Source organism: Panthera uncia, chromosome D1 (assembly GCF_023721935.1).
Source record: "Panthera uncia isolate 11264 chromosome D1, Puncia_PCG_1.0, whole genome shotgun sequence".
NCBI lineage: Eukaryota > Metazoa > Chordata > Mammalia > Carnivora > Felidae > Panthera > Panthera uncia.
Window position 1 is genome coordinate 92,510,317 of NC_064808.1, and position 9,255 is coordinate 92,519,571.

A 9,255-nucleotide genomic window follows, 5' to 3' on the forward strand; every position below is an offset into this window, starting at 1 on the left:
CGCTTTCCGAAAAACGATTGTTCCCCCAAGTACGAGGTTTCTATGAATAAAGCTTCATATTAATCTTCCTGGCAACCATGTAGCAGTGTTGACCCATATCATCTTACTCTCTGTTAAAACACTTACGTCTATTTTGTACATGCTGCTGTCAAACACCATTTTTCTCATCCTTCGATTCAGCCCATTATTCTGTCTCATAGTATCTTTTTTTGATCTCAATTAAGATATCTGCTATGTTAGATATTTCTCTGAAAGTCATCGTACTCGCATATTTGACTCAAACTTTCCCAAAGGAGATCTCAGGAAGCCTTGTCGAGTGACTTGTGGAAGTTAGAATTCCCAGTGTCATCTCCCAAAACTATCAGTCTAATAAGTGTCAAAGAAAGAAGTGGAGTTAATCTGGCGCCCTTTAGACATTTTGTTGTTGTTGTTTGGTCTCATATTTCCATTATTATATTTACACGTTTTCTTAACAACTAGTGATGCTGGGAAGTAGCTATCTAGATGAATGATGAAAGGAAAAGGGAAAGTTGGTTTGGGATCAATATTTTGCATCAGGCAATCAAAAGAGGGACGTTTCATATGTGAAAATTTGAGCACACTAATGCACGTGTTGACGTTTTAAATAACTGGCTTTTCTTTGTTCTTGCTCTCTTTGGGTTGATAGACAACCTTCCTTGAGAGAGAAGCTTTTGGGTAAAAGGAATTGGAAATCTTTTGTCCGTAGTATATCAAGATATAAATATGTCAACTCATCTTTGCCCTTATGTCTTCCACATAATAAAGTAAAAGTAAATGTGACCAAAAAATACTTTGCCCCTCATTGTAGTAACAATTCTCTGTAAGACGAGAGGGAGTTATACAAGGTGAGTCTGGCCTGGCACTTATTCAGGAGTTTGGCTACCAAAGTGCCTAAAGGTCCATAACCAGGCATTTCAACTCAATTCAAACTGTTCAAATGAATTAAAACTCATGATAAAGCAGTTCCACAATCTGGCCCCAGAGGACAAAATTCTTAGCAAGGCTCCAGTACACTGTGCTATTGGATGGTAATGTTATCCAGAAACACTGGAAGTCTTCATTCTTTTTCTCTTTCCTTCTGTGTGGAGACTGGGAATTCTTTCTCTGTACTCCATTTTCTTTCACTGTTTCCTTTTTTCTTTCCCCTTCCTTCCTCTTCCATCTGTCCTTTTCTCTGTGTGTCTTTTTCTTTCCTGTTTTTTGGTTGGCATTTCTCTCTCTCTCTGTCTCAAACTGATTTTCTAAAAAGCTATGGCTCTTTCCACTAATTATGGACTATTTAAGAATCAGTACTACTTGAGTTTGGTGTATGTATGTGGCTTTATTTCTCAGGCTACTGTTCCCTTGGGACTCCATCTTTGAATAAACCTATATTAACATTTAATCTAAGGATACTAACACATGTAGTTGTCAGGGGTCTGAACTTTCCATGAAAGAGAAGGAAAGAAAGAAAAAGAAAGAAAGAAAGAAAGAAAGAAAGAAAGAAGAAAGAAAAAAAGAAAGAAGGAAATAAAGAAAAGAAAGGAGCCTTCTCCGAATGGCTTCTGTGCTGTCTTGCCCCCAAGTTACTTTCTTATTTTCATCTATCACTATTTGGTAGCTTTGACCAGGGAAGGATCCACTCATCCCTTCTTTCCTGTTCCAAGGCTGACATCACTCATTTTCATTACTCTCTTTGAGACTACTACTCCTATTCTCTAAATGGTTCTTACCCTGCAATGTGCATCAGAATCATCTCGAAGGGCTGTTGAACCACAGATTGCTGGGTCCCATCCCCAGAGTTTCTGACTCTTGTAGGTCTGGGGCAGAGACCCAGGACTCGCATTTCTATCAAGTTCTCAGGTGCTGCAGATACTATTAGTCCTGGGACCACACTTTGTGAACGACTGCTCTAATCCTAAACCATCATTTCACTCTCCTTTGACCGTTTCTCTAATGGGATAAATAATACCAGTTCCTTTCATCTTCCTTAGTAGCATCTACTTCTAGAACTTTTAATTATCAAGTGGCTCTTCTTTAAACTATTTCCAAATCCATATTTTGCTGGATGGCCAGAACCGGATGCAGACTCTAGCTGATCGGGACATAATAAAAATAACAATGCTTTATATTCCGATGATGGATTTCTCCCAAAGGGTTGGAGCCGTACTTTCTCATCTGTTATCTTGTGCGTTTGCATAATATCCATGCATTCTTATCTCATTTTGGTAAAAGAGCCATTTGAGGGAACATATATTGGGCAATTCCTTATGAAGATATGTAGGACAAGACTTGAATTCAGCTTTCCTGACTCCTCGGTCACAGCTGTCTTTGAATTCGTGAAGGATTTGTTTAATTCCTAAAATCTAAAATCCACTTCAGCTCGTGGGATCAAGATACCTATTTGATCTATTAATACACTGTCCAAAAAATGAGAAAATTGCTTCATTTTGAGTAAAAGTTGTCATTGGCTGTTTGCACACAAACCAAGCCTAATTTAGAGAGTTGTATTCAACATGAACATTTAAAACTCTTTGACCTGGAGTTTAATTTTTGGGTTCACAAATAAAGGTTTTAACTGTGAACCACCTTTGGCTTTCGGTTCACTAAACTTACTAATTTTGGCATAGTCTGTCACCCAGTTTTTCCTGTGGTAGTCAAATAGCCTTCTACCTGGTTCTGCAAATGGGTTATGACATTGTGTCATTGTTACAATTTGCTATTCACAAGAAGATTGGGAATTTTTACTTTTGTCACTGATCTGGTTCTATGCGCTACATGTTTCCAAAACAAAAGTGAGAAAGAGATTAGAGGGAAAGCAGTTCTTCAACATACCAATTTCATTATTTACATTATCTCAAAGTCCTGTAGCTTGTTAAGCCCCATGGTCTTCTCTCGGCACTGCTTACATCCTTTCGCGTCTTCCCATCCTGACAAAGAAAATGAAGAGTCTCACTGTTTATGAAACAATAAAGCTGGATTAGATGGGTTTTTAAGGGTCCTATTGTTTGCCCCTAAACCATTGTTGCAAAAGTGAAAGGCTCCAACTGTTCGTCTGACACACAAATTGCCATCAGCAAGGTATTAGAAGGAATCTCATTTATTACCACCAAGGAAATAAATAACACCAATGGACCGAGTGTCTTTCATCCGAATTAGGCTAACCAAATCAATTCAAATCATTAGAATACATTATTCCCAATTATTTATAAATCTGCTTTGTAAATAGCCACTTACCTGCTTGCCCAGAGCGATGTAACGCTTTATGCTACACCCACCGTTTAAAAAATTGTAGAATTGACTGGCAAAACATTTTAATGGGCTGTTACATATTTTGTACTTAATGCACTCAATAAACGTTAATTGTGGACCTACTACATTTTGGGAATACAGGGATGAATAAACACGAGCTTGGTCCTCAAAGTGCTCACCTACTAAGGGGAAAGAGACATGTAAAGAAATGAATGCCCTTCTCTGGTTCTAAACTGCGCTCAATTCCAGGAAAATCAATGGTCTGAGTTTCAGCCTGATTTATGCGTGGGTGAAAAAAAGATGAAGAGACTAGAGAAAATATCCAGAGGAAAGTAATAGATGAAAATTTACATAAAGGTTCATGTCCATTGCCATCCAATGACTTTCTCCAGTAAGTGCAGGTTTTGGGGTAAGCAAAATATAATAGGGAAGATGGGGCCATGCAGGTGAACATTGTATTCCAAAGTCAAATAGAAATGGTTTTTAGACTATCTAGAATGTTGTGATCCCATTCTGTCTGTTCTTATGGATAACTATGTACATTAAAAGTATTTGCAGGGGAATCCCTAGCAATGGGGAAACATTTATTCTTCGAATTATGTTTCTATCTCAAGAGAGTCCATTTCCTTAGGTAATAATACATTCTTTCCTCTATGTAGCAAGATGGTTTGACTGACTCACATTTAGCTGAACACATGTCAAGGATACACATGGGTCCACCCACACTTTCTTTAAACAATGTGCTCATCTCCTTTAAACAGTGGCATTTGCCAACTGGACCTAGGCTGGACTGAGATCATGGTACTGGTGAAGATCGACAAGACTTTGTGGAATAAAACGAAGTGGTGTATTTAGAGATTGAACTTACAACCTTATGAATACAAAGTCCAATCCAGCTGATTGTAGAGCCTGATAATGAATAAGATTATCTTCTCAGTTTTCATTTTCCAATATCTTCTTCAAAAAGGCACAACCCAGGGTGCCTGGGTGGCTCAGTCGTTGAGCATCTGATCATAAGGTGATGATCTCATGGTTCGTGAGTTCGAGTCCCACATTGGGTGAACGTGAGCCCCGCTTTGGATGAGCCTTGCTTCTTTCTCTCTCTCTCTCTGCCCCTCGCTCACTTGCACCCTCTCTCTCTCCACCCTCACACAACACACTGAGATGAAATGCTGATTTTAAGACCCCCAAGGTGGATCAAAGAGACCGTCTTCAGACCTTTAAGCGAGAAGAGCTTCTATAGCCTGTGGGTGTCAAGTCTATTATATGTTCAGCTGGGGGACTCTGGAAAGGAAATGATAACCCTCTCTTTCTCCTAAAGTTTATTTTTGAGAGAGGGGGAGGGGCAGAGAGAGAGCGGGACAGGGGATCCCAAGTGGGCTCTGTGCTGACGGCAGAGAGGCCAATGTCAGGCTGTCAGGTTCACAGGAACCATGAGATCATGACCTGAGCTGAAGTCAGATGCTTAACCGACTGAGCCACCCAGGCGCCCCGAAATGATAACCGTCTTAATGCTAGTGCTGAGAAAAACTTCAGAGGTAGCTTTTGAACCCTAAAAGGGAGCCATACAGTAAACCAAGTCGCCTTTTCCCAAAGTCACTCATTTTTGCCTTTTCAAACATACAACTCGTTTCCATTTCCAGCCTTACTCATCATCTTACATTCTCCAAGATTTTTTGCAATCATGATTGTCATAATCATCTTTTTATTAGCTAATAACCACGAGTAAATAATTCACCTTTCCTACTGATGGTTTTTGTTTCAAAGTTATGGTATCAGGAACTTTTACAGATTTGGTATCAGGCTCCGAAAATTGGCATTTCTTATGTGTGGGATCAGTTTGGGATCAAGGCATTGCTGAGTTCTGATTGGCCAATTTGCTTATGGTCTGATTGCCACTCAGTAATGCCCATTCACAAAAGCATGGGATGAGTTAATCATGCCCGCAGCGAGGCATGCTTGTGTGCTTTTTATTTTGTGTGTAGCTTATAATCACTTTTTCCTACATCTGGCTAAATATCGGACCATGGAAGCTCTGCGTGTGCCAAAGAGCAAATGCTCCAAATATGTGCACATTGATCTTCATTGCCTAATCGCCCCTTTATGAATAAAGCATTTGCATATATAGTGACTTTGTGTGAGACCAAGCACTGTTTATTGGGAGCCAGTAGAGCTCTGATAGAATTGTAAGCATCGTTTGTGAAGTTGGGTGGAATTTTGTCCAGTATTATCCCACTTAGTAGGGTCTGTGCCTGGCCCTTAGCTTTGTCACATGTCTCCTCTCTTTGGGACGTCAGGTTCAGCTCTCTGTACCTATCTAAAAAATAACTGATATATGACTGCTTCTTTAAGGTATTATTTAATAAGGTGGGTTCTTCCCCTGGGCTTTAGTGCTTTAATAAAGGAGCCTCGGACACGGACATGACTTAACATCGCAGAGAAGAGTTCTCCCATGATAGGCTTTCTGACAGCCTCGTGGGGTGAAGGCAGACTCGTGGGGTGAAGGGGGGAACTAGGCAGGCTAAGTCACTTGCAATCATGTCTCCCACCACCATTTGCCTGAGAATAACTGCTGAGCAGCTAAGCTTATGTCTTCTGTACCCACGGCTTTGACTCTCTACACTCTTTGTTCTCAGTAATCTGAACACTCTGTTTCTTCCACCTGCCTTCAAATTCAAAGCCACTGAAGCTTAAATAGTGCTGTCCCTAGAAACGGGGCCCGTCACTCCCGTTAGACGTTTCCATCGTTGGGTCAGAAGAGCCACACGAGGTCGTTAAGCCCACGCAGAGAGGTGGAACAAATATGCTACTTGTTGGGACTGTACAGGACGTCTCTCAGAACCCAAGGATGCCATTCCGTACCTTAAAATGTTCCCTGTGGATATTGACTAGTCAATGCAGCGTCCTAGAAGTTCTCGATGCACCTTCTCCCTTTGCGTTTTCAATTTTTTAAAAGTTTTTATTTATTTATTTTGAAAGAGAGAGCAGGGGAGGGGCAGAGAGAGAGAGGTAATGAGAGAGAGAAGCCCAAGCAGGTTCCACACTGTCAGCTACGAGCCCCATGTGGGGCTCAAACTCCCGAACCATGAGATCATGACCTGAACCAAAGTCGAGAGGCAGACGCTTCACCGAGTGAGCCACCCAGGAGCCCCTGCTTTTTCAGTTCTTAAGAGCTTTGACTTCAGGCATGGACCACCCAACTCAGCCATACAACTCCACCTGTCTTCTCCCAGAACCTTTAGCTATCCCATTTACTTTCATAAGTTCACCTGGAAGCATGTTTGTACATGAATATCCAGCCAGAGCCAGAGGCCACAGACAAACCAACCTGAACGCCTCACATTTAAGTCCATCCAGCCCTTACTCTTCTTTGCTTCCGTCACATTGAGAAGGGTGACAACATTCAGGAGGGTGACATCATACCGGTCCAGGACCTAGGCACAGACACATGTAGTCTCATGAAAGGCCACGTCAGGATTGCCTTCGGTCACACCCGTTCGTTAACTTCTAAATGCAAGTTGTGTAACTGCAAACCAAAAATGCTTGCTGGTCGAAGATCTGTAGAATTTATTTGAGACATCCAGGATGGAGATTGATGGTAGACTCATCATTTCCTCCTTTTTGCCTTGTGTTTGTATTTCGCTACTTGTTCAGGTTTATTATTTATTCACTGAGCTATTTTTCTCCCCCTCTCAGCCATATCTCTCTTCTCTTTTATCATGTGCTTCTCTGGACCATCCTTCTTACTGTCTGCCTACTTTGCCGCATACACTCAAAATTATTAGCGCTGATGCTAGACCACTTGCCATCCTCACGCAGCCTGGAAACATCTGATTGCAGGGTAGAAATGCCTTTAAATGGCCATTCTATTCAGTCCCCGGCTGTCAAGTCACTACTCTGTCCATGATCAACTGCTATCATCATTCACATCTGAATAGAAACACCGATTCCTCAAGGAAGGCTTTCCTGACCTCCCCCCAATTAGATCCTGTCCCTTTGTTTGTGTTCTCACAACTGGCTTTAATGTTTTTCTTTATAATATTCATGGTTCGCGATTATATCTTTGGGCAATGATTTGACCACGTATGTCCTTTCCATAGGACTATGAGCCTCAGAGAGGAAAGATGTGTATGTCTCTCTCACCACAGCATCCTTCCGCCTTTGTTCGACACGTAGCCCATTATAGGCGTCGATACGTGTTAATTCGTAGTTATTATTATTATTAATACTAAAGTCTATGGTAAGCCCTGGAAAACAAAAGCTGGCTATAGGTAAAGGATTGATAAATTTACGTACCTTTTCCATCACTCATCCATGCATCCATTTGTTCACTCATTCATTCAGTACAGGTGTCAAACAAATAACACAAATATATATTGCTTGACCACTCTGTTTAAGTACCTTTTCAAGCAAATAAGGGTAAGAGTTAAAAACCCTTCCCGTTGAATGTACCTGTAATTGCACAGGAAAGACAGGAAGACACAGAAAGGATTCTAATACAGAGGAGAGACTGCTAAATGCCCAAGAGCTTAAGAGTCGTAACGTGGAGGCCTCGGGACAGCTTCACAGAGGACGCTGCCTTTAGCTAAGCCTCGAAGGCCATGAACAACTTGCACAAGTAGAGGTGGAAAGAAATCGTGCTCTAGAGGGAGAGAAGGGTGAGACCAAAGCTTGTGACTCTATCCTTCGAATGCCATGAGCATGTACAGGCAACAGCTGGTATCTTAGTGATCTTGAAAGAGAGGTAAAGTAGAAAGTAGATTTTGAAAGAAAGTCCTGGAAGGACCTGTATGCTCGGCACAGGAGCTTAGATTTTATTCTTGGGCCAGTGGGAGCGGCTGGAGGCACGTGGGCTTGATGATCTCATCTGAATGATGTGTTGGGAAAATTAATTGGGTATCACTGTGTCTCGTGGTTAAGTTGGCTGTTGTGCTTATCTGGGCAACTTCCTCTTCAATGCTTGGGTCCCTGTCCCTGTGTCTCAGTCTCCGGGGGCCTGGGCTCCAACTCCTGCTGCCCATGGGTCAGCTGCTGAGTTTCCCTGGTGCTGGTTACCTGCGGTCTGAAACTCTGCTTATCACCTGCAGGGGCTCAACTGACCCACTTAGCCTTGGTCTCTCAATAGATGGACTTCTCGTGACACATCTTATGAGCCAGATCTTATTTCCATGGTCAGATGAGGAATCCGAGGCTTCTAAGTGGCTGAACTGATTTTCCAACCCAGGTCTCCTGATCCCCGGTCTGTAGCTCTTCCCGGTCACAAGTTCCTAATCTCTCTTAACTTTAATGAAAAGGCTGAGTACAAATCAAACCACGACAGCTAAAATTTATTGAGATTTGATTTTACCTTCTATGTGCAGACACTGTTCTAAGAGCTTTAGAATCCTTTAATGACCACAAAAAAAAAAAAAAATCTTTGCGAGGTAGATACACCATTGTTCGTTTCACAGATGAGGCAACGGTAATAAGAGAATTTAAGTAACGTGCCTAGTTATGAAGCTACTAAGCAGAAGAGTCTGGACGGAAGCCCTGACAGTCTCTCGAGCCTGGGCTTTACGGCTGTGCTGCTGCCTCCAAAGTTAACAGATATACACACGCCCCTGAACGCACAGAGCCGTTGTCCCATATACAGTAGGTGCTGCATAAATGCTGCTATCAGTTCGCTCTCAGAACTCAGCTGATGCTGTGTGCCCCCCACTGGTACCAATTTTGCAGTGTGTGATTTGTTCTCCAGATGCTCACACACAAGTGGTTATCCCGAGATTAACGGCCCTACAGCTGTGCATTCGTGTTGGTCCCTCACCTGCTGCCCGCGCGAAGGGTCTGTCCTCACTTCCCAACCCGGCCTTCCCGAATTCAGTCTTCCTTGCTGCGGTGAATTGTGGACGGCCTTTGCTCTTCTACTCTCGCAACAGACGTGGTCTTTGGAATGGATCCGCGAAACCAGTTTCTGGAGAAGGAACCTTTCAGGAACCCCTACCTTTCTTGGCAGCATCATATGGC